At 38.2% G+C, this 27,550-nt stretch overlaps 1 protein-coding gene across 1 annotated transcript in view; it reads left to right on the top strand.

Annotated features, from left to right (window-relative positions):
* LOC120518039 (insulin-like growth factor-binding protein 4) overlaps positions 1 to 27,550 on the top strand; it is a 104,683-nt gene that overhangs the window by 59,437 nt on the left and 17,696 nt on the right. The gene's annotated exons all lie outside the window — the stretch shown is intronic.

Raw genomic sequence — 27,550 nt, forward strand, 5'->3', positions numbered from 1 at the left:
ACATCTTTGCACACAGAAGCTCAATTCATTGACTACAAGGCTGCTCTCTTTTCTTCACAGCCTTAATGTTTTGCCCAACCCCACTGCCCTTTTAATTTGTGTAAGTGAGGTGGCATAATAGTAACAAGGTGATACAGTCAAGTGACATTCTGCTTATAGCTACAGAGACTTGGTTTCAAATCCTGATTAATCAGTTAGCTAGGTCATTGTTACATGTTGGCATTTATTAAATTTTTAAAAAAATTTCTTACATGTTCATCTTGGCATAGCTGTTAACCCTGCTACCTCATAACTTCAAGGACTTGGGTTTGATTACTGCCCAGGATGCTGTCTCTGTGGAGTTTATGTCTACATGAGTTTACTTAGAGCACCCAGGTTTCCTTTTGCAAAGTAAAGACATATGCACCTGGGTAAGAGGATTTAAATCAGTTGTCTTACTGTACATGTATGTGCTGTAATAGAACGAAGTCTTGTCCAGGTCTGTTTCCTATATAGTCTACTTCCGGAATAAGCTTTGACTCTGTGGTTAAAAAAATGAATAGATGGATGAATGGTGAGCATTTGTTTGAAATTAAATTTTGTCTGACTTCAATCCCACCACTTCTCCCACTTTATTGGATATGCCAGCTACAAAGTACAGGTCAGAACTGTAGCCAAAATTTCATAGAGATGTGATTGGCTCTCACATTCTTGATTTTATATATCACATTAGGAGCATGTGTTTTGACAGGTTGTGTGGAAAGTTAATGTCTTCTTTTATTCTGCATTGCTGCTGCCAACATCTGGAATGTGAAATTCCAAAGATTAAGTTTTACATTCCTCCGTCTGCTGGCCAGACCTTGGAGTTTTTGAAAGCCATGCAGCAAGATCGGGACTTTCTTATTCTCTATGAAAAACAAATGAAAAAAAAAGAAAAGAAACAAAAAGTAAAAAAAAACTCCAATTCAACAGCAAACATAGGCAGTTCTTAGGGGCATTTTTGTAAGAAACAGTCTTATGTGGAGGGCTGTCCACTTGCCACTCAGCTTGCCTTCCTTTTCTTGCTGGTCTCTTCCTGAAGTGGTGCTGCCAAGTGATGTGGAGTTTCAAGGCAGGGCAAAGCGAACAGGAAGCAGCCTGTTTTTAAAACTCTGTATAAGAATGCACACAGCGCCAGCTGTTTCACAGAAAGGTCAACAGATGACCTTGTTTAGCAAAAAACTATAGGATGCAAAGGTGGAGAGTTTGCCCATTTGGCAAAAAGAGTCTTCAGTTTATAAGGATTTGTCTGTATTGCAAAAAACTTTTTCATAAATGGTGTGATGTAATATCAGAAAGGCATGTTTTCAAAATACATGAAGATTTTTATACATTGATTTCAAATCAATTTATTTTTATTTAGTGCCTATCACATTGATAAGCTCAAAGTACTGTAGTTTTATAATAATGTACTATTGGATAGGTGATTTGCTTAGGTTCATTAAGTGAGTTAGTTGTGGGAAAAAACTGGCAAAGTTGTTGTTAAGAGAAAAATGTTGCCTATATAGTATCTTTCCAATCAGGATTATAAATACAAATTTACAGAAAAACTGGAGAAGAAAAGAATCAATAAGTGGTGGGGAGTGAACATTCTCTCTCGTGATTTTATGTGGGGCCTTGTGAAAGTGAACACCATTCCAAGGTTACATTACAAATGCTGTACGAGCACAAAAGAGTCCAAGCACTGCCACTTAGGGTTACACAGTGAGACGATAAAGAGATGGAAAATGCATTCATATCATTAAAGAATAGGTTTGATATTTTTCAAGTCAAACTTATTTTTTCTGATCATTAATCTGGTACTAGATATGATATCCTTTATTTTTTAAGATTTATTAAAAATGCTTCACTAATGTGCCTCTCCTTGCTGGTTAAAATCCAGCTTACCGACACCAGTTCAAAAGCTTTATAACTTACCAAATGGATCAATTTTTAAGCAGATTTTGATTTCAGAAAATATGAGTTTATGAGGCATGCTTCTGACACCTAAAGAAATTGAAAATAATACATTTTATTTTCACATATGACTCAGATGCCGCCGGGAGTGGCAGCCTTTCCAGCAGCTCCGTTTGTGAATCTCCCCTTGGGATTAATAAAGTATCTATCTAAATCTAAATCTAAATATGCATTTTTTTTGCAGAATCTTGGGACTGTTTTTTCACATTACAAAGCTAATGCTGCATTAACAAAAGTATCCTACCATGGAGAGCATTTTTAAAAGTCTGGGCTGGTGTGAATGACATATCTCTGAATTTTTATGGAAAAATGTGGTGGTGTGGATGGGGCCAAAGAGTGCTAAGGGCAAAAGCTAATAATTAAAAGGTTAAAATACTCTATATATAATCAAATAGTGGAAGTCATATTTAACAGTATCACTGAAAAAAGTATAACCTCCATTCAACTTAAAATAATTAAGGTAATGATTCACACTTAATATTTTCAATCTGAATCAATATAATTCTTTTTATCTTATTGAACCCACAATTTTTAAGTTGAGGCAAATCATTTAGAGTGATTGGGTGCAATTCACTTGTTTTATACTGAAGTAAACCTATTTTTTAAGTTGTTACAATTTAAAATGGTTTATTGGTCATAACCTGTTTTTATGCTATTCGAAATATTATGAATATAACACATTCCAATGCTGTACTTTTTACATTTATTTAAAAGTCTAGTGTAAATACACAAGCATTTTGCAGTGTAAATCTTAAATATACAACAAAAAATTATTCAACCCTTTTACAGCTTTCTTGAAAGTATGTTTTATTACGAGTTCTTAAAATTAACAGTTGAGAAACCTGGTTACTTAACAGAAATCCTCTGTTATAAAAGTCTGCTGCTGAAAATGACCAGGGGCCTCTTGTATAAACGGTGCGTACGCACAAAAATGTTGCGTAAGAATACTTCCACGTTCAAATTGCGATGTATAAAACCTAAACTTGCCATAAAGCCACGCACATTTCCACGGTAGCTCATGCCCTGTTGTACGCAAGTTCTCTGCTCGGTTTTGCAGACTGGCAGCACCCAGCGTCAAAGCAGTGCTACTGTTCCTGTGTAGTTATCCTTTCTTTTTTAGATCCACATCCCTGATGCGGCTTTACCATATACACTGAAACTAACTGCATATTGTTTATTAGTTTAATGCATCTGATTGTAATTAACCTGTAACAATATAATGGTCCACAGAATGATCAAACTATTCCAAATACCATAACTCCTTTAGCACTGTTACTTTCACTTCCCCTCGGATAATACATCGGATCATCTTTTTCTATATTACTCTCACTGCACCACAGCTGTACAGTAGCTGATCGGAAAGAGAATTATCGGTATACAGCATCAAGCACATACTGTCTATTGAACTGCTCTCATATGACAAATGCTTCAGAGCCTTTCCTGTACGGACCTCGCAGTACGGAAACAGTTTCATCCCAAGAACTCTAAATGCACTCAATCAGTTCATCAAGTGCTCCTTGTAGAACTGTTTGTACTTATTAGTACAATCACCTGACTGTAAACTTGCGATACGGTTATAATATTGCACAACCTGAGCCACTTTATAAAGCACATATTTACATATGATGACGATATCATTTTTAAGATGAAATGCAGCAAACTATGTTTATTATATTATACAGATAAAACTTCTATTTTAACTACACGGTGCGGCAGCGCTAGCGAGCCACAGGCTCTCCGTCCTCTGATTGTTCCTGCCTCGCACTGTATTCTTGCTGGTGCTGACGCGACACTGGAAGAATAGATGGATAGAATAATTAAACACATACTACAAAGATATTTCGATGTTCCTTAAAAGTTTTGAAGAATCAGTGTTCTAAGCTTACAGATGGCATAATGTCGATTACAGAGCTGTTTGTGTGGCGATGCGCTATTTGGAGAGAAAAAAGTAAGGACAGGAATTGGAGGTTATTATGTTTGAAAGAGACAGTACTGCTACAATAAAGTATTTCATCGAAGGTAGCACACGGTGCAGCAAGCATCTTGCATGAGACTTGGACAATTACTGCGCCACCGTGTTCCCATGTTTAACAACATGCTTTAACTCCTATCATCATGAAAATAATATCACATATACATCTCAGTATTTTAATTATTCAGAGAGCTATAATAATACGAATGTAATGGATTCTGTTTCCTGTCGGAGGAAGAGAAAGCCCATTTAAGAAGCACGTAGTGATTCACACACATAGAGCACATAGAAGATCAACTACAAACAAAGCATTTAACATGCTACTTTAGTTACCATGGGATTGAAAAACTAGTAAATTAAATTATTTTAAGATTAAGTTTATGATCTACTTTAATGACAAAATAAACTACGTGATTAAAGTGGAAATTTAGAGATTAAAGTTGACATTTCATACTTTTTCCCCACTGTGTGCCTTTTTTTTTCTGTACCCTAATAAGCTTTCATATGACACTCAGACGGTGGGCTACAACTCACCTTTTCACTGCGACTTTGATATCTGACAACTTCTTTTGTATTTCGGGCACTGTGCGACTTTGTGAATGTGAGCTTTCGAGTTTCTCCAATACGCTATGTCACTCAATCAACTTCCTTTTGTTGTTTATACCACTGTTTAAACTAACAAATGGTACATTTTTCTTTGCCTCCACTTGGTATTCGCTGAAATTCTTCTATTTACCCTCTTGTCTTTGCCATTGCCTTTTCACAGAAGGCTGAGCTTAAGGGCTATTTATATTGATTTGCATATTCAAAGAGGCGTAATTCTGGGAGGGGTTAGGGCAGGACAGCAGGCACGTGCACGTGCGTTACTTTTCACGCTGACCGTGATTTATGTAGCGGAAGAACATGGAAGTTGCCGTACGCACAGATTTATGCATCTGGATTTTTTTGGTGCGTAAGCACATTTCCACTTTTGTCCGTACGCCATGTTATAGTGTGAATTCTATGCACAGCGTTATACATGAGGCCCCAGTCCTGTATAGCCATGTCCACTCCACTCGGGAAAGTGTTCTTCTTTTTTGGCAGTTGGAAAGCTAGCATGCTGGAAAGTTCGACTGGAAGAATATATACTGCTCAAAAGAATTAAAGGAACACTTTTTAATCAGAGTATAGCATAAAGTCAATGAAACTTATGGGATATTAATCTGGTCAGTTAAGTAGCAGAGGGGGTTGTTAATCAGTTTCAGCTGCTGTGGTGTTAATGAAATTAACAACAGATACACTAGAGGGGCAACAATGAGATGACCCCCAAAACAGGAATGGTTTAACAGGTGGAGGCCACTGACATTTTTCCCTCCACATCTTTCCTGACTGTTTCTTCACTAGTTTTGCATTTGGCTACAGTCAGTGTCACTACTGGTAGCATGAGGCGATACCTGGACCCTACAGAGGTTGCACAGGTAGTCCAACTTCTCCAGGATGGCACATCAATATGTGTCATTGCCAGAAGGTTTGCTGTGTCTCCCTGCACAGTCTCAAGGGCATGGAGGAGATTCTAGGAGACAAGCAGTTACTCTAGGAGAGCTGGAGAGGGCCATAGAAGGTCCATAACTCATCAGCAGGACCAGTATCTGCTCCTTTGGGCAAGGAGGAACAGGATGAGCACTGCCAAAGCCCTACAAAATGACCTCCAGCAGGCCACTGGTGTGAATGTCTCTGATCAAACAACCAGAAAGACTTCATGAGGGTGACCCAAGGGCCCCATGTCCTCTAATGGGCCCTGAGCTCACTGCCCAGCAGCATGCAGCTCGATTGGCATTCGCCATAAAATACCAGAATTGGCAGATGCACCACTGGTGCCCTGTGCTTTTTACAGATGAGAGCAGGTTCACCCTGAGCACGTGACAGAAGTGAAAGGGTCTGGAGAAGCCATGGAAAACACTATGCTGCCTGTAACATCATTCAGCATGAGCAGTTTGGTGGTGGGTTAATGATTGTCTGGGGAGGCATATCCATGGAGGGTCACACAGACCGCTACAGGCTTGACAAAGGCACCTTGGCTGCCATTAGGTATCAGGAGGAAATCCTTGGACCCATTGTCAGACCCTATGCTGGTACAGTGGCTCCTGGTGCACGACAATTCCTGGCCTCATGTGGTGAGAGTATGCAGGCAGTTCCTGGAGGATGAAGGAATTGATACCATTGACTGGCCACCACACTTTCCTGACCTAAATCCAATAGAACACCTCTGGGACATTATGTTTTGGTCCATCCAATGCCACCAGGTTGCACCTCAGACTGTCCAGGAGCTCAGTGATGCCCTGGTCCAGATCTAGGAGGAGATCCCCCACAACACCATCTGTCATCTCATTAGAAGCATGCACTGATGTTGTCAGGCATGTATACAAGAACACAGGGGCCATACAAAGTGCTGCGTACAATTTTGAGTTGCTGCAATTAAATTTTGGCAAAATGGACTAGCCTGCCACATAATTTTTTCACTCTGATTTTTGGGGCGTCTTTGAATTCAGGGCTCTGTAGGTTGATCATTTTCATTTCCATCAAACGATGTGGCATCCTTTTGTTCCTAACACATTACCCAGTCTATATCAGTATAGATATCCAGGAGGATTTCTTATTCCCATTGAGATCTGATGTGTTTTCAAAGTGTTCCTTTAATTTTTTTGAGCAGTTTATAAACGGCCCCTCCCACACAGCACACAAACAACCTAAAATATTAGTTTAACTGAAATAGAATTTTTATGTTCATTCCCTTCACCATAGCTTACTTTGATACAACACATTTTTTTACTTTGATTGAGATCTGAAACAAAATATTTCAAGCTACAACTCTAAATGATTAATCTTAAGTTACTTGAAAGAGAAAATTTACGTTGAATGAACAACATCAATGTTATACTTTTTTCAGTGTAAAAATCATCTCAGACATTCTCATCTTCAATCTTTTGGAGGGCTTTATTGGTATATTCTGATTCTTAGCAATATGTGCCATGTTCTCAAGGAGATCAGAGAATGTGCTGTAATCAGGAGATGCATATAAATGGGACAGACAGTAATCAAAGTAAAATAGGCAGGAAAGGGACTTATGCCAGAAAACAGGACTATCCAGAGCCATGTGCCAGACGTTTTTGTGAATGAAACGGCTAATGGTTCTGTTACTAAAGTTTTCTAAAGTCCTCTAATGTGAAGGGACATGGCCAAAGGCAGAACTGACAAGAGATGAGGTCAGAGAGAAGGATACTAGAGAGAAGACAAAAGTACTAATCATCAAAAGTCCAAATCAAAAATCAAAGCCTAAACAGAGCAAGCAAAAAAGGTCCTTACACAGATTTGCCCCAACCTCCCCCAAATAAATTACAAAATACAGTAATACCTGAGTTTACAAAGCAGATGTGTTCCAGGATTATCAGGATTTTAGTTTGTTGTAAGAACCACCATTACTAGAGGCAGATTTAACTTAGGAAAAATACGGACTTGGATTGTAACACAGGGGCTGATGTGGGTCAGAAACTGGGTCTGGGTAGTTACTGCGGGGCCCTTCAGCTTTTGTAGCCACCCAACAATACCACCTTGATTTTCTAAGGCTACTTCCTTTTGACTTGACACACTTACTTTCATCTGCCTTATTCACTCCCTAGATATTTATGCCACCAGCTTCATCTTGCACCTCACTTGTGCTTAGAGGCAACACCATCTGCTTCATTTTCCCCAACTCTTAGAGGAAATCCAAGTCAGGGTCCTTAAGGAGACTTACCAGTAGCCACACTCCCAGACTAATGGATTTTAGCAGCAGAAAGGCATCTCTAAAGAGTTTGCAGGTAAGAGCTTTCTATCTGCACCCTCTCTTCCTGGCTCCTTTCATGACAAAGTGCTAAAATATTTAGTTTCTAAATATTGTTACTTGTTTTCATGACCTAATGGTCAACTTTTATTTATTACTTTATAATAATTATTATTACTAGCCAACACGCGGCATAGTATACGCCGCATAATTATTTATTGATGGGTGAACACTTCCTGAAAGACACAGTTGTCCAAATGGGGTGGGTTTGAAGATACGACTGTCAGTGAATGAAAAGATGGAACTCTGGAGAGAGCAACATACAATTGTCCGTGACTGAAAACTGGTTTTGGCAGATACAAGCATATCTTTTTGAAAGTTTGGCCCTGTGCCCTATAAATTGTAATTGCAAAGGCCAATCTAACAGGAAATTGTCTGCGTGTAAAAGTAAAAGGCAAATTTGAATCTGATGGGGTCAGGGAAATCCAGGGAATAAGGACAGTTTGTGAGGTAGCAGCTGCAATAGTTTTACACTCCAGTACATTGCGTTCAATGCTGGTAACAGAAAGTCCAGTGCCATTACAGAGACCTTTTGCTGGCATGAGGTTTCTAAGAAGCATGACGACTGAACCAATTTTAATTTTGAGTTTATGCGGAGGCATGCCAGTGGGAGTAAGTCTGTTAAGGAATTCTTCGGGGAATGAAAGTTGATCTGCAGGATTGTCTGTGACGATGGAGTCAACGCTGGTGAAAGTTACTTCGTCGTTAGAGAAAAGTCCTCGAGAGCGAGGGTGGATGCGGGAGGAGGGTTAGAGTGGGCGAGCAGGGCTCTGTCATGCGTACACCATGGTCGGGCGACTTGGTCGATTATATACCATATTGGCCCGAATACAACGCAACCTTTTTTGACTAAATATTTTCCATTCAAAAGTGGACGCTTTAAATTCAAGGCAATTTAATGTAACAACTCTTCTTATTAGTACACCTATCTCTCCGACCGACCTGCGTGTTGATCACACGAGTTGCGAGTGCCGCGTTCAGTATAGTTCGGATCGGTTCGAGTACATGAGACTGCACAAGAGTTTCTAGCTCCAGTGGAATCGCTGGTTTCGAGCATTTCGATTCTGGCGTGCGTCCGGTGTACGCCAGCAAGTGGTTATTGTGTCTGTGATTCACAGGTAAGTGTAGTCCACGTCTCTCGCAACTGTAATAGTAGTAATTTGCATGTTTGCTCTAGCGGCGGGTTCTTTATTGCTCATAAAAAATGAGCAAGAGTTATAATAGTAGTGTTGAGAAAAAAGGCTAATCAAAGAGACAAATAAAGGTACCAGGAGAACCTACAATATAAACTTTAAGATTATGGTTGCAAACGAGGCATAGAGAACGAACAACATGAGAACTTCAAGGAAATACGGAGTTCCAGAAATAAATGTCCGTCTCTGGAGAAAAGATTTAACGAAATATATGAATGCAAATTCCTCAAGAAAATCTTTTAGTGGACCCAAAATAAGAAGGTTTAAAGAAGTTGAGCAGCGAGTGGTAAAATTCATAATAGAAAAGCGAAATGAAGGATTCCCAATATCCCATGAAGTTTTAAAATTTAAAGCGTTAGAAGAGGCTGCTAATTTAAACATCTCTAAAACGGACTTTAAAGCAAGTATTGGTTGGTGTAAAAGAATGATGATACGGAACGATTTATCACTACGACGGCGGAATTCTTTGAATTCTTTTATGAAAAATGAATGGAACGTGTTAAATTCTGATTTTTTTTTTTCTAACATCTTCATGAAAAAATTGGGGGCCGAGTTAAATTCAGGCCAATACAGTATATAGAAAAGCAGTCGGAACCAAAAAGAACAATGAAAAGTCAATGTGGCTCAGAGGTGCATGTGGACTGTAGCAGAGACGAAAGCGACTGAGGCTATGTTTGGTGAGGTGTTGCGTGCGGGCAGTGTGCATGCCTCGACAGCAAAGGTGGACGTGGGAGGAGGGTTAGAGTTGGCGGACGGGGCTCTGTTGTGCATATCCCATGATGCGGGAGAAGGGTTAGAGTTGGTGGGCGGGGTTCTGTCGTGCATATCCCATGGTCTCTGTCGTGCGTACCCCATGGTCAGGCAACTTAGTCAAATATATATATAGATAATTACGGTAATCACTTCCATATAATATCTTTACATTCTACACCACATTCATAACCAATAACAGGCAAGAACTACCATGGCACAGTAGCAGACGGGTACCTGAATTTGTACCTGTGCCATAGCACGTTTTATGCTGAATTCATTATAAATTAGCTTCATTTTCAAGAGGATTCATTAACTGAGATATTACTGTATATTTGTTTTGTTTGTTATATGGATAGTCCTTGCTGTGCTAAACTGTTAAATAGGTAGAGAATGATGAAGTCACCATTAATGCCCATAATGAGAGTAGCACTGAACATCATTGACATTAACAACATGAAAGCTATGCCAAACTAGCACAACATAGCAATGACAAAGGTATCCTTGCCTTCACAGTCAGACATACTGTACCTTTACCTAAGTCTTTACCTAAATCTAAGTTCTCAAATCACTCTCAGAAAACATCAGTAACAGCAAACCACAGAAAACCACACCCCCTGGAGGTGAAAGGTTGCTGTCGAGGGAGGCATTCAATGAGATGAAGAGCACAGCCAGAGTTCTTTTTAAAAAAACAAAATCTCATAATTCTTTTCCAAAAACAACATGAATATGCAGTTTCACAATATGTCCAATCACAAGACATAGATCAGTTCAAGAACATTCTTGGCTTGAGAATGAATGTATCTGGTAATTTTTAAAGCTTGTGTTTTCACGTTTATAGGGGCAACCCATAGATGCTTTTTCAAACCATAAAAGCAGGATTCTTCATTTACCAATCTTGGCTACAAATGAGAGTTTTTTTATTTCAAAAAGGCATGTTAGACATCTGTCTTACTCACCACAATAATTATAACTAGCAGATAAAGTGACTGAACAAGTCAGACTGGAGATGAATTGACACTCGTGTGCATTACAGTTAATCAGCTGGGGGTCACTGTGCTTGAGAGTTCAAAGCTGAGGTTAAGAAGTCATTTTGAAGGAGTGATCGAAAGACAAGGGAATCATCCCCATCAATATTAAAATTAGGCAGCTGCATTTCCATTGTTAATATGCAATGTAAAGCCAAACCCAGTTTGTAATTATGTTTGGACACCCAACATCTCCTCACCCACATTAAGCCCTCACCAAACTCTTAAGTCTAAGGTATATTTGTTTTTTTTAAAAGCTTTGTCTCTCAATAGTAAATGAGTTCCTACCCATTTATTATCGTATCACCACATCTACTGTGCACAGCCACTTAAAATGTAAGTTCAATAAGTAGTATTTGAATGTTGTTTGCACACATTTAGAGGGGTACTGGAGGCAGTATACCACCTCATTGCTCTCTTTTTACCTTTAAGAATAAGTCCGTAGTAAATCAAATAATAAAAAATGATTTAGCAATTCTGCATTGTTTACAGCAAACTAAATGATTCCTGCATTTTGTATTTGAATCAATGTGTGTAATAGAACCTTTCACAATGAGTACTTCCACAAAGAACAGAATAGTTGTATCTGTAAAGATCAAAAACAAGAAAGATAGCACCTTTAAGAAGGAATTTTGTAATAAAAAATTAGTGAAGGCACTCCATGCCTGGTACCTTATAAGAATAAACTAATTTGAACTTAAGTGAGCGTAGAAAGAAGCATTTCAGTGTGGTATTGCTTTTAAAATACTAAGGAAAAAGAATTTGACAAGCTATATTTTGTATGCATTTATATTAATCTTTTTTTTTCTAAATCACTCCAGTGTACAGAATAAAAAAAAAAAAAAACTGGATCCAGGCTAAACTGAGGTCTCAAGGCAAAGTTAGAAGTCAGTACAAAATTGAGCTGAGAAGCAAAGCCAGACGTCAGGAGCATGAGGATGTCACGAAACTGAAGAGGCACATGAGTTAGAGACAAAGAGGCAAGCCAAGACATACTTCTTAAAGAGCTAAACGGCCAGTTGGCATCTCAGATCCAATTTTAATAAAGTAGCTTTTAATATCGTTCTCTTGCATTCTACACCACTTCTGTGTTTGTGATAAGCTCTTTATAAAATAACGATTGAAAAACTGAATGAATTCATGATTGCCAAAGTAGGGCATAATCACGATTCCTAAGTTTTTTAATTTTAATATTACTCTTTCTTTCATAGTCAATTTTCAATAAAGGAAAGAAGAACAGGAGCATACTATATTAATGGTGCAATATAAAATATAGACTTTCACATTAATCTTGACAGTGGAACGCTGATCATGAAAAACAACCTCTTTCAGCAGGAGACCGCTTCCTTTTGGAATACAGTAACTCCAAATGTCAAATCTGGTTGTTTGAGATTTCCAGACAAAAAAATAATAAAACCTAAAAGTTCTAAGTATATTGTTCGGCCCCTAACGAAAACTCCCTTCATACCTCCCACTGCTTTGTAACAGTTCTGTGAAAACATCAGGACAGGAAAATATTTTTGTAGTTTTTTAGGTTTTTTTTTTCCTTCTCTAAATGAATCTAAGTATGTCTAGACACAAGACCAATTGCATCGTTTCCAACTTTCCAGACAGGGTGCAACCTTCCAAAGTGAAGAAAAATTGTCTGATTGTTAGCAGTTATAGAGAAGGCAATCAAGGAGATATCTTCTTGATTCTTTTAAAAGCTAATGTTAGCAGTACAGTACTGCTTATTCATCAAGCTCAGACAGAAACAAAAGCTAAATTTGAAAAAAAATATATGTGCAAACACTCATAAATGCACATACGTACAAACAGAAATGACGTGTAAGAAATCCCAAAAGCATGCTTTAATACAAAAGAGATTCTTCATAACATATCATAACTTGCCATAAGTTAAATAATATGCCAGAAAGGTAACTTATCCGTTTCCTAAATTTATATTGCAAATTGAAATCTTTCTGCATCTACAGTGGCACCAAATGGCAAGCATCAAAGTTGAGGAGATGTCAGCTTTAACAGGTGACTCAGGCAAAATATGAAAGTGAAAGCAAACCAATGTTGGTGGTTAATGTGAATGCAAATGCAAAACTCTAATTGGCTGACAGACACGGCAACCATTCCTAAGTAGTTTTCCCCAGGGATCAGTGACAAGTTTTAAGTTGCTGTTTCCTGATACATGTATGTTATAACGTCACAGTCCAAAGCCCAAATAATTAGTTGAGAAAAAGGTTCTCTTTTTGACCCAGCTGGCTAAGACAGTTGTTGTCAGTGTCATGGGAGAACAGTAAATGTCTTCACTTCCAGGTCCAGATTGGGCACAATTCATAGCTGAGGTCATTTGAGAATGTCCTGAGTGTACACATACACAATGCTCTGTAATTAGGATTAGGGTTAGTGTGATGCACGTGTGCATGTTGACTTCAGACTCCTCCATCTTTCCAGAAGCGTGTTGATTAAGTTCAAGCTTACTCTGTATATGTGAACATGTTTGTGTGCATTTTACACAAGGAACTTCCAGGGCTGCTTTTTGCCCAGCTTCAGCCCCTACTCATCCATAGGAAGTACATAAATGAATACTGACATCAGTATCCAAGTTATTTTAATTTTTAGCCTGCTCAGGTATACTTTTGCCAGTTTTCACAGGATTATTTTTGATTGGAAATAACAGTATTTCAAACTGGATCCAAATCTGGAAATAACCTTCCGTGCTGCTGTGATAAAAATCTTGTGATTTTACGCAAAAGCCATGTAATGTTTTCATTATATTTTCTACTGAAATGTCAGGACAAAAGTTACTTATATAATAGCTATAAATGTGAATCAACATGTTTAAATAAGGTTAGCTTTATCAATCTCTGGATGCCACAGTATTATCAGGCGTCTACTCAAGTGTGATTGACAATTCTTTCCACCAAACGGTATCCTTGTTTCATGTTACATTTACACTCACCTATGTGCTGTCACCATTAGTACTTTACATGCATTTTGCATGTACAGTCTTTTTAAATCTGCCACTAGCACTTTGGTTTAATATTTGAAAAACACATATTTATTTATTCATATTTATATCCTGCAATGAAACTGAATGGTGAAAATATACCTGATAGAAAAAAACATTGACTTCAAATTTGGATTCAGCATAAACTGGGCTTAGAAGACCAATTACTATCCTTGGAACAAAATTGTCATTGCCAATATAATTAATATTTGTCTGTATTTAATATTTACTTACATAAGTACCACATGAAAGAATGATAATTTGTTTGGTGAGTAAATTTAAAGGCAGATTTCTGCAAATTTGTAAACACTTTGACACTTTGAAGGGCTCATAGAAAGTAGCTGTACATGGACCACACCAAAAAATATTATTTGGCTCATCTTCATATTAACACTTATGATAGAAGGAAAAGATGGGGGAAGGCAGAAACATTTGGACACTGCCTCACCCAAGATGCTAGATGGCAGCTCCCCTGGAGTATAGCAGTGCCCTGGATTCCCACAGGGCATCCTGGGACTTGGAGTTCTGTTTCACAGTCCTGTTGGGTGCCACCAGGGGGAGCTATCGAAGGGAGTTATGGGAGTCATACTTTCCCTATAGCCAGTAAGTACTAATTGATCACCTGGACAGGAGCACCAGAGTACTTCCGGGCTGACTAAAGAATTGGAGTTCTCCATCTGACCCAGAAGTGCTGGCAAGTTATGTGGAAGGAAGAATAGAAGCATTTCAGGCACTATATAAAGGACTGCTGAAGACCCAGCAGGCGAGCCAGAGTCGGAAGGAGTGTGACAGAGCTTGCTGGGAGGTGTGGAGGAGAGAAGAATTGTGTTTTGATATTAATGTAATTGTGTTTATTGTGGCTGTAGTGCTGTGAAGGCACTGTGTAACAAGAAATAATTAAATTATACTTCTTGGTGCTTTTACCCTGTGTCTGTGAATCTCTCTGTTGGGTTTAAGGGGGTGACAGCAACCCCTAGCATTCTTACACAATTTGAGAGAGTCAATAAAAATATACCTTATAGCAAATAGGCAACATTTAGGAATGTTAACTTGCACCATCCACAAACTTACAGGCTAAATGTGTAAACAGCCATAAAAATATGCCAGGTATATGACTTTCCCTACATACTGTATAGCTGTGATTTTGTAGTGAAAGAAATATTGCAGGCCAATATTCCGTTTTGTGAAATAAAATTGAAGAATCAGATCTTGATGAAAAAAGTTGCTTTCACCCAGTTGTGTTGCATAAGGGGCATAAATGTGGCCCAAAACATAAAATTACTATAGTTTAAAAATCCACTTGAGTGATGTTGCTTAAATCAGTGTCACGATTTGCAACACTCGGTGCAATGAGACTTGCACCTGCTTGCGTCACAAAACTTAGTGACAGTGGCAAAGTACAAACTATGCCAGCTGTGCTTTATTTTGCTTTTGGAGGCCAGAAGAAAAAAATAGTGTGACTGTCCATTTCCCTTGTATTAAACTGAGTCACTGTGAGCCTGTATGTGCTTCACAAGCGAAACCACTGAATGTGCTTAATGTCACGCTAAATTAATATTTTAAGTACTTCCTCCACATTTTAATTATTCATTTATTCTCAGCAACTTAAAAAATCAGGTAAAAATCTATTTGGGTGTTTATAAGAAAACTGCTATATTAAATAATACAGAGTAGCATTTTAAAGCAAACCAAAAAAATCTCAGGTGTCAGATCAGTTGTACTGAACCCAGTTCAGTGCCTTGGCTGGGGCCAGTTGGTCAAGGAGTAACTCACAAGACTAAACTAAGCTGAGTTTCTCTCAGTGACCTGAATATGTATTCTTAAATTACAGTTCATTGAAACCAACTCAGACTTCACATGAAACCTAAATGAGCATAGCTGGCACTGAAAAATCAATTATACATGGTCATTTTAAAGTTATTGTGACCATAAAAGCAAAATCAGAACTATGGAAGTTATTTTCCATTGTTAATAACAATAAAGGAAACCAGCTTTTGCTTAGTGCATTGGATGCTTAGCAGTTCTATCATTAAGCAGCAGTAACTCTGTGATCTCAGGTTCAGGAGTGGATTGGAAAGGAATCAATAGAAAAACAATTATAGTGCCAGAGAAGTGTTTAAAAATCTGTTCTTGGTATAACTGCAGATCCAAGAGCAGAGCAGTGAGGTAGAAAAAAATGTCTTGTGATGGGTTGTGTTTAAGTAACAGAAGGTTCATTGTGGAAGTGATTTGCAAAAGATCTGTAAAATACATCAATAGTATGTAGTGTGACTGCTGCAGTGCGGTTTGGCTCCATTCTCCCATTTGCATTTGGGAGCCTCTTGAATCTGCAACCATTACCAAGATGAGCCGGTCAAATGAGGACGGCAACATCCAGCCAAGAGGCACGTGTATAAGTGAAATAGTGTTTTTATTAAAAACAGTGTCCAACAGTGCACTGCAATCTTCTTTAAGTAAATAATCCAAAAAACAGTGTAAATATGGAGATTAAAAACAGTCAATAAATATTACATAAAACATACTTGTAGGAAGCTGTCCTTTAAAATCCCCAAACCCTGTTGCATGACTTTAAAACTGACGCCTCCCAGGCTTATCCTATTCAGATTTCACAGAACGGAGAGATATCAACCAACAGGCCCAGTCAACCTTCAGACCTGCTTGTGTACCCACCGCCCCTCCCCTGGCATTCTTGGGACTCCACTGAGCCTCTGCTCCCTTGACTTCCACTACCATCTCCAGCCTTGCAGGGGAGTCCTCAGGAGTAATTACATTGCTCATGCTGCCATTCTCACCAGGAACAACCCTTATTCCCCTTGAGCCCTGGCCACACACTCCTCTCCCGGGGCTCAGATTCCCTTCCACCTGTTTCTTTCAGTTTTGCACCAACTCTCTGTTGTTCCTGCCCCTTTCTCCATTCATTAACCTCTTTCATTTTCAAGGCTCCTTTTATCCTTGCTGTTAAATTGGGTGCAGGTATCATTAAGGCGCCTGACTGATCTATCTGCCTCCGCATCTCACACGCACCCGCACCCAACTGACACCTGCACCTTCCTGGGGTGTGATCATTTATTTAAAATTAGCCAACTTTATACCACAATGACTAGAGGAATGTGATGATGAAAATAGTGGCAGGTGAAGCAAACAACCCTTCTTTTCCATTCAAATATCAGTTTTTGCTTTGAATAAAATGCTTTTATAATATTTTGCCATTATATTTGAATAATGGCATCTGATCTGACAGTGCTAGTGTTGATTTATTAATCCAAACTAGCAGAATACCCGTGCTTCGCAGCGGAGAAGTAGTGTTTTAAAGAAGGTACGAAAAAGAAAAGGAAAAATTTTAAAAATAACGTAACATGATTGTTAATGTAATTGTTTTGTCATTGATATGAGTGTTGTTCTCATATCTATCTATCTATCTATCTATCTATCTATCTATCTATCTATCTATCTATCTATGTTCTCATATCTATCTATATATATATCTCATATCTATCTATCTATCTATCTATCTATCTATCTATCTATCTATCTATCTATCTATCTATATATATATATATATATATATATATATATATATATATATATATATATATATAGCAAAATACCCGAGCTTGGCAGCGGAGAAGTAGTGTGTTAAAGAAGGAAAGAGAAAGAAAACATTTTGAAAATAACGTAACATGATTGTCAATGTAATTGTTTTGTCACTGTTATGAGTGTCGCTGTGATATATATATATAGCAAAATACCCGCGCTTCGCAGCGATGTCATGTATTAAAGAAGTTATGAAAACGAAAAGGAAACATTTTAAAAATAATGTAACATGATTGTCAAAGTAATTGTTTTGTGTATTTGGTTGCAGCATCACGAAGTTGTTTTCGGTAGCCGCATCAGAAAATGTACCACGACGTCTAACACGCCTCCTTTTACTGTTTTCTCACAGCTTGGATTGCTGCTGTCATATATATATACACACACACATACATACACACACACATACATACATATATATATAATATACATATATATATACACATACATATCTTCATATCTACATATCTATATACATATCTACACACACAAATTATATATATGTATGTATGTATGTATGTATGTATGTGTGTGTGTGTGTGTGTGTGTGTGTGTGTATATATATATATATAATCTAGATAGGGGTGTGTGTGTGTATATATATATATATACATACATACATATATATACACATACATATACTTGTGTGTATGTTTGTATGTGTCTATATGTGTGTGTATAGCTTTGGTCACTGAGTGCAAGGGAAAAATAATGAAATATAGTCTATAAGTTATTAAACAGTAAAACATTAACGTTTTAAGAAGTACAGGTACATTGAGCACTACTGGAGTGGTTGCGGGTAAACTACATTTTAAAGACTGTGTAACAAAACAGGTAAGTAACTAACAGCAGCTAAAATGTATATGGATCATCTCTCGGTAGTTGATCCCTTTTGAAAGGCGCTACACGACGGCTGTGGTATAGAAATTACATTTTCTATGTGAACGCTCAAATTTGTGCCTCTGGTAATGTGCCTTACCGGCAATTAAAGAAAATTATTTTGTGTCCTCTGCCGTGTTAAGAGAGAAAGGCTTTGGTTTGGGATAAAAGGAAAAAAGGTGTAAAGAAAGGAAAGTTGCCTTTTTCTTTTATATAGTATAGAGAGATGTGTTCGCTGACGATATGAGCATCTTCTGGGGACAGTCGCGGTGGGTCTTGTGTAGACTGGTGAGACGTCCCGCCATTAATCGGCTGTGATGGCACTGTGAGTCCTCCACTCGTATGCGTGTGTTCATAATCCGAGCTGAGGACCTGATAATCGTAACGTGCAAAAGAAAGTGTGAATCGCCTTAATATTATTTTGCCGTGGTGTAGAAAAGGGGTCCCGTGTTTGCACTTGTCTGGGCTATAGCTCAGGGGGCACATGAAAAAATTAAAAGTGCTCACTTTGACTTAAGGCAGAAGCGCAGTCAGCGTCTCAAAGGCCGGCACAGCTATGCACGCGCTGGCTGCTCGACTTTTGCTGGGCAGGAGACCCCTTTTGTACACACGCTCATGATATCAAAAGTCTCAGCTCTTTGGAGGTAATTCATATATTATATATATAGCAAAATACCCGCTACCGCAGTGGAGAAGTAGTGTGTTAAAGAAGTAATGAAAAGAAAAGGAAACATTTTAATAATAACGTAACATGATTGACATTGTCATGAGTGTTGCTATCATATATATTCCTGCCTAAATAAGTCACCTCCTCGCTCTTACTTTTTACCGCTCATTTAATCATGGCTAGTGGCGGAAAAATTATAAAATGGAAGGAGGATGGCTTTACCAAAACAATTATTGATGGCGAATCGATTATTCATAAAGCTTGAATTGGTGATCTGTTTTTCTGTGTTAACCTCATATTTTTTCATACTTCTTCCCAAACTAAGGTGGTGCGAGGGTAAAATGAATCGGGATGCGCTGATCAATGTAATCGGTGTACCAGGAAATCATGCATTGACAAAAGCTCCCTTTGCTTGTAATGCAAAGTGTGATTAAATGCATTATATTTCAACGTTATGGAGCACATGCATCGAAGCTTCTCAGCTGTGCTTGTGCTAAGAAAAGGAAAGATTTTAAAAATAGCGTAACACGATTGTCAATGTGACCTTTTGTAAGTAGTGCCTGGAGGATTCAGTGTGTTGAAACTCTAGAGACAGCGTGTGTATTAACTTGTGGATTTTTCTGTGAGTATTTGGTGGCAGTGTGACGAAGTTGCTTCGGATGACGGCTTAGAGCTTAGAGCGAAATGAGGTGGGAGGGGAGATGATGACGTGACTCCCCCACCCGCCTTAACTGTCAATCCCCACAAACACAGTCTTCGGAATTTGCATAAGCACACCCCTTCACCTACAATTTTAACTTAGTTACAAAGTGATCAAAACTCTCGTTTATATCCTGCGTCCTATCATTAAACTTGTATCCCGCATTACCTGTAGGCATGTGAAACGCCAGCGGTAGCCTGTCTATGAACTTAATTTAAAGTTTAGGTTTACACCATGTTTTCTTTCCGAGGTAGCAGCACTCATGAATATGGTAGTATATGCCACTCGCTCGCTTCTTATTGTTTCGCTGCCTTCTCAATTATATAATGCATGTTTTCTTAAGCGCTTTTTGGAGGTCTTCCTGGTTTTCTACGTACTGCGTTGACAGTCAGTTCACGTGATTACGTGGGAGGCGTGATGATGTCACACGAAACTCCGCCCCCACGTCTTTGCAGCTCTACTCCATTACAGTTAATGGAGAAAAATACCTTCCAGTTATGACCATTAGGCGTAGAATTTCGAAATGAAACCTGTCCAACTTTTGTAAGTAAGCTGTAAGGAATGAGCCTGCCAAATTTCAGCCTTCTACCTACACGGGAAGTTGGAGAATTAGTGATGAGTGAGTGAGTGAGTGAGTGAGTGAGTGAGTGAGTGAGTGAGTGAGGGCTTTGCCTTTTATTAGTATAGATAAACAGGGAGAATCTAAAGCAACAGTTTAAAATGACACCAGCTGGATGTTTGCTGTCTCTTTTGGTCTGACTATTGAAGTGTTTGACCATGTCTAGCTAGCTTGCTCACTTGTAAAATCAAACAGCCATTCATGAAAGCTGACTCCATCTACTGATCCACCTTTAAATTCAATCAGCCATTCAGAGAAGACCTTCAATCCTGCTTATCTCTATATCTCTGAGCTCTCCACCTTTTACTTATATAGCCTTCACATCTGTTTTTCAGAAAGCCATAAGCCAGAGATGTACAAAAATCGAAAACTAGGAATCAAACCAATCTTATGTCAGGACAACAGTGAAACAAGAATCGTAATTGACAGTTCAGAAAAATAAGTCTTAAACCAGAAAAGAGCTAAATAAATTATCTTAAGTATTTAACAAGCTTAATCTAATTTCTGATACAACATAACGGACATGCCGATATTGATGACATCACATATAGCACAAGCAGGAACTCATTTCAATAACAACCATAAATGCCATTGTCAGAATAAGGTGCCATCCAGAAGAAAACAAAACGGTGTCGCAGCATAATGGTAAAAATAAATACATTTCTCTCGAAGAATTAGATCACAAAACAAATATCAAAAATCTATTCTTTGAGTATAAAAACCTCATTAATGGTATATAAATTGGCCCAAACATTTTAAGCACTAGAAAAATTAAATTAAAAAATGACCAAAGCAGCCAGATATCACTGCTTAGCCTAATGCTCAGTGCACTACCATTCCAAAAATTTTAAGACCCTCCAGTTGCCTCTGGAAACACTTCGCCCTTCTTTATAAGCTTCAGAAGTGCTAAATAACTTTGGTTTATTTGTACTAGGCAATAGGATCTCACCCAACCCAACTGGAGCCACTGATCTATAACCTTGTGATATGGGGGGAAATGCAACTCATAGCTATATAACAATGGCCTTCTACCCACACTAGCAGCTGTTGTAAGATGGAGACACGAACATGGCAAGAAGTGGTTAAGGCCTCCAAAAATAAACATAAAGCAGGCCAGGACCTTCACTGGACCACCCAGGAGAGACTGACCCCAGACCAGCTTGCTACAGAAAACTACTTGCAGTTTTCTGGCCAGGCTAGGCCAAAAGTGGGAAAACTGGCATAACAGTTCAAAATATAAGGAAAGCCCCACAAGGGGGGAGGTGACCATAAACACATGGCTTTGCAAAAAAGGGCAAATAAAAAATCTTTATAATTAATAGTTTATTTGAAAAAAACTAGTGCAAAATGCTCAAAGGAGCGCAAAAAGAGACAAAAAGGATTTGCCAAATGGTTGCCAGCAAACAAGTTCCAATAATCTGAATTCTCAAAACAGTGACCTCCTAATCTGAGCCTTCTCTGCATAAATAGCCAGAAGGAGGGCTCAGGAACAGTGATGTCAGTGTGGCCCTGCCTCCTGGATCCCTACCCACAAAGCACAAGGAACTGAGGCTCACTTAAAGTAACAAAACATACTTATAACGTAAGGATAGGAAAAATAATGATTCTAAAACAACAATAAACATAAAATACACATGAATACAGATTGTTACATAACTGCAATAAGAGGGCCTTTTAACGGACATCTTTTTTGTTGGGACCTTTCACTGTTCTGTTTTACTTTAGTTAGATAACAATATGGACAGAGAGGCCAGATGCTCAGTAAGGTGACTTTATTAAAATATTTTGTCTATTCTAATATGAGTATTGGAATGCATGTCTACAATAACTCTGCTCATGTGGTATATGTGACAACTGCATATGAAGGTCGGTTAAAAAGTATTGAGCCTGACTTATTTCAAGAATCACTATTTAGTTAATAGCCACCTAACAGCGTTTGTTTGGTCATGGAAAAGTGAAGGTACCAACAGAGTACCATAGCTGGTAATCAGTATAAGATGGCTTGAGGCAGCAGCCCTATCTAATGTGCCTATCCATTTTGATATAGACTTAACATAATTAACAAAATTGATGAAATCATGTTAAAAACTTTAAATGGTAAATGGCCTGTATTTGATATAGCGCCTACTAGAGTTCAAGAACTTTAATGAAATTATTATTTATATTATATTAATTGATTGATTAATTAAATTTAAAGGTTGCCACAGAATGAGAAACAAAAATGAGTGTGCTCAGTATGATTTACATTCATTATCAATCTGCTTCACTGCCTGGAAAAAATCCCTGCTCAAATTAGTTAATCAGGTGACTTGCCAGGAATGGCATAAAATACTCTTAGTTAAGAATTTAATCTCTTTTACAGTATATGATTTGGAACAGACTAAGTACAGATGGCTCAGAGAGCAAAGAATGTTTCTTAAAGATTTGCCTGAAGTGACAGTGTTTATTTCGTATTTAATGTGCCAAAATTCAAGCTTGCCTAGAAGATAAGACTGTTAGTGTAACCCTGTTTGTAATCTTATGCAAAATTTGCCAATAGCCTTCAAAGCAGAAAATCAAAAGGAAAAAAATCAAAAGAGAGTTGTGATCGTGTCCAGTTGGTGAGCGAGCCAAATAAAGAGTGCATTCACTCAGGCTGTAGGTTTGTGAGGAACATATTATCCAAGCACCTCTGGGAGTTCTATTCCTTTCAATAAGGCACCAACAGGAGGAGAAAAGATATTTCTGCCAGTACATGGAGATATTACAGTTGCAACTAAGCATGTTAGTTTGGCTTGTCAAAATGTGGCACTGCTTATTTATATTGCTTCTTTCCAGGAATGTAAGCTTTTTAACTGTTGTTAGGTTGGCTGGTAGACACCTGCCAGAAATGGTCCAGCTTTTCTCATTTAAACAGCAGAAGCACTCGGCCTGCAAAGATGCTGTTTTTGATTCAGGCCATCAGGATGTGTTCTTCCCTGTCCCTGGTTCATCTTGTAAGACCTCCTGCAGGGGCATGGCTGTCCTAAATTAAAAATTACATTAAGCAGGTTTTGGCAGGAGGCAAACAGCTCCATGAAGCAGTGTGTTAACAAGACAGGAGAGCTGATTGAATCCATTTAACAGAGGGCAGTGTGCCCGAGTCCAAGCAATATGGCAAATTTAGAGAGATTTCATTTCAAGTTCACTTTTTTACATCTTTTTCCAAAAATTACAACAGCAACATCTTTCTTTTTTCACCACTTTGCATGTTTTTACATGTGTTTATGGGGATATCCTGTTGTTTTCTTCTTCTACTTAGTTCCTCTCATGCCCTGCACACCTGGACTCACATTGCATATCTGAACACTGCTGTTGGATAGAGACTATTGGGGAACAAAAATATATGTCTCCTGCAACATACTCATGAGTGGATTGTATTGTATTTACATAGACTCTTTGAAGAATTACAATTTGTTTTTTATACCGTTCCAGTCTGGCTTGGGCAGTGAGGATATGGTGGCACCTGAGGGTGTTGTGCCTTTTTTTTGGGGTCATTTGTTTCTTAGGGTTTTTTTTATAATATCTATTAATTTTTGCCTCCTTATTTCCCTGTATATATTCTAGGATGTTTGTACTGTTGTGTTTGAGGACATTATGTGTTGCTATGTAGTGGGTGTCATAACCTTACACATCCATGAGTGTGCTAGCATGTGTTGTCAGTCCATGTTTTTTGTTAAAGCTTATGGTGCTTCCTTATTACAAAGTTAATCTTAGTTTTTCATACAACATTGGTTATGAAGCTGATTCTCTTTCTGTTATTTAAAAACCCTTACACCCAAGTACACCCCTACCCCACCTGCATGTTTACATGAACCTTCAGTATTTTTATTGTTTGCTTCTGAATCAAATGGTGTATTTTTCATTATGTCCATATTTGAACATTTATGTATCACTGGAGACGTCACAGTCTCTGCAATCCATTGGTATAAAGTTTGTGAGTGTGTGACCTATTGAGTCCGAGCTAATGGCCCAGAAATTTGAGGTGGTACTTGCCAAAGGTGGCCTCCATATTTGAATCTACTATAAGTACTGATGTGTCATTTGTAGATATTTGCTGTTGTTTTGTGAGGTAATATGCGAGAGTACATGAACAGCAGAAAAGAGTAGTAATGCTGTTTCTGGTTTACAACCTATAGCTCGAATTTGCTTGGTCATTGGGAGGGCTCATCACATTGGTTGAAATCTACTAGCTGGGACTTTTTGATTGATGCGTAACACTTGGGTATTTCTTATACAGAATAATTGCTATGATTTTTTCAACTATTTTTTGTGACCATTTATGAAACACCACATGTATGATTTCATACCAGATTAAAAGTCACCTGGAAATATTATAACAATTTGATTACTAGTCACTTGCAAACGAGGTATTGATTTTTGTCTGTGTGTGGCATACATCGCCTGTGTAATATAGTGAATGATTTTTAAACAATCGTTGGGACTGGTATTGGGCTGCTCAGGGTGTAAGAAGGTGTATGAGAAACATGAAATTACTGATTAAGCAACCAAAATACTGTTTATGTTTTTTTTTAATTGGACTGTTTCACTAGATTAGGTTGAAAGCTGATGACACACTATTAATAATAATAATAATTTTTACCTGCATTTTTATCACTCTTTAATATTGTTTTTTATCAGTATGCTGCTGCTGGAGTATGTGAATTTCCCCTTAAGATGAATAAAGTATCTATCTATCTATCTATCTATCTATCTATCTATCTATCTATCTATCTATCTATCTAATAATAATAATAATGCATTTTATTTATATAGTGCCTTTCCCATGCTCAAGGCGCTTATTTAAACAGCAGAGTATATTTTGTACAAATACTTCTGCATACAAGACTAAACATAAATACATGTGATACAAAGCATTAAATAGAATAAAATACAATAAACCAAAGTAAAATACTAAAATCAATACTAAAAGAAAAGCCTGAAAAAATAACATATTTTGTGATATAACACACACACAAATTATCCTGAGCATCTGGACAGAGAGGTAAACTGAAAGAATGTTAAGTTAAAAACCTTCCTGAACTTATGAGTTTGAAGTTGTTTTTTAAAGGAATGAATTGTGTCCACTGATCTAATTAATTTAGGGAGGTCATTCCAAACTCTGGGCGCTATACAGTTGAAAGCCCTGTCATCCATAGAGTGCAGGTAAGTGTGGGGCACAACAAGATTGCCAGAATCAGAAGGACCTCACTGGGCAAACAGGAGCATAGTGATGGAGAAGGTCACTGATGCAGTCTGGTGCAAAGCCATTTAAAGCTTTGTAGGTTATTAATAGAATTATATATTCAATTCTGGAAGACACAGGAAGCCAGTGAAGGCGAAGCAGGATGGGTGTTATGTGCTTGCTGTTGCTGGTTCATGTAAAGACTATGGCAGCAGAGTTTTGGATCAACTGGAGCTGTGATATAAGATTAGAAGGGACAGCTGCCAGTAGGGAGTTACAATAATTGACGTGGCATGTTATAAAAGCATGGATACGTTTCTCAGCATTAGAAAAGGAAAGGAATGAGTGAACATGGAATATGTTATAGAGGTGAAAGTAAGAAAGTGTCTTAATGTAGTTTATGTGGGTGGAATAAGAAAGGAAGGAATCAAAATTAACACCAAGATTCCTTGCATTAGAAGAAGGTCTGATGAGATCACTGTCAAGAGTGACTAAAAAGGAGGTAATTTTCTTAAGTTGTACTGTGGGACATCAGTTGGTGAAGAAAGATTTACTGATCTTGACTTTGCTGATGATGCTGTTATTTTCGCGGAGTCAACGGAGGCTCTGACTGGGGTTTTCGAGAGAAAGAGCGAGGAGTGAGAGTGTCTGGGCTTGCGAGTGTCCTGGATACAAATCAAGATCCAGGCATTTAATGATCTCTTGGGCACAGCCATCAGCAGTGTGTCTGTTCTAGGAGAGAATGTCATCCTTGTCGAGATGTTTACTTACCTCGGCAACGACATTCATGTCTGTGGTGACTCTTCCTATTAAGTCAGTAGGCATATTGGGAGCGCATGGGGGGGTCCTGAGGTTGCTGGAAAAGGGTGTTTGGTGCTCTCAATATCTCTGCAAAAGGACTAAGGTCCAAGTGTTTAGAGTCCTGGAGCTTCCTGTTTTACCAAGGTCCGCATATATTCAGTTCTTGACTTGTTAATTCTCTTCTTGTGATGTTTGCATTGCCGTCATATGTGCGCAATTATTTTCTCTTGAGTACTCCAGTTTATTTTCATTCATTGTGCACTTTAGTTTAATTGTCAAATCTAACCTCAAACGATAACCCCAAATAGCACTTTGTGTGTGTGAGTCTGCGATCATGAAATGTATTAAGTGTTCTATCCAGTTCTGGGTCCTAACTTGTAACCAATTCTGGTGGATTATTTTCTGTGACTTTATAATACACAAAGTGGGCTGAGAAAATGGGTGTATGATTGAATTATAATTTATTCAGAAGAATTGGTAGATTGTTTTTTCACTTTCACATTACGTAAGTTTTATGTTCTTAAATAGTAAATCACAATTAAGCCTGCTATGATTCCATCTTGAAACACAATTAAAACCCAAGGGAGAATTATTTTTAAAGCCACTGTACAATTTACAAGCAGCATAGCAAGAGGAAAATACAAGCATAGTAACGTTTGTCTTCTTTCCAGGGCATTGGGCTTGTGCCGAGTTTGAAACTGAAGTGAGTGGCAAATGTAGGGAAAGGTGATTGGACACCTAATAGAAGCCATATTCCTGTAAAATCGCAAAGGCTGCTAACTGGTTGGTTACCGTAGGCAGGTAAAATGCTACACTATAGAACTTGCAATAATTGTGGTGTGATGGGCAACATACAAAAAAGTCAGAGAAAGAATGTTTGATTGCCTTTTGCTGTTTGCCGGGTTTGGCTAAAGGCAGCTTACAGTTATGAACTGGATGGTCGCCAGTCTCATTTATAGTCTAAAGGCCTTTGGCTCGACCTTGGCATTCTCCCCAGTTCACTTCAACCAAGGTGGGGGAGTGAGGGATAAAGGTTCTAAATTCTGCCATTCCATTTCCTGGAGCTGCACTGTGGAAAGGCACGGTTGCTCACTCAGATTTATGCTCTCTAATTTCATCAACATGCAAGTTTTGGCAGCCCTTCACTAGGCCTGCCGATCAAACCCTGCAACATTGGCAGGCCTTCAGTCATCAAGGCTGGCCAACAAAAAGCAGCATGTTGAAATGAAAAATGATTTTTTTTTCCTTTTGTTACAGAATCAAGAGACTAAATAGCAGGTCAGATGAATGAGACATTTCTATGCACAGCCAGG

This window comes from Polypterus senegalus, chromosome 17, assembly GCF_016835505.1.
Source record: "Polypterus senegalus isolate Bchr_013 chromosome 17, ASM1683550v1, whole genome shotgun sequence".
Lineage (NCBI taxonomy): Eukaryota > Metazoa > Chordata > Cladistia > Polypteriformes > Polypteridae > Polypterus > Polypterus senegalus.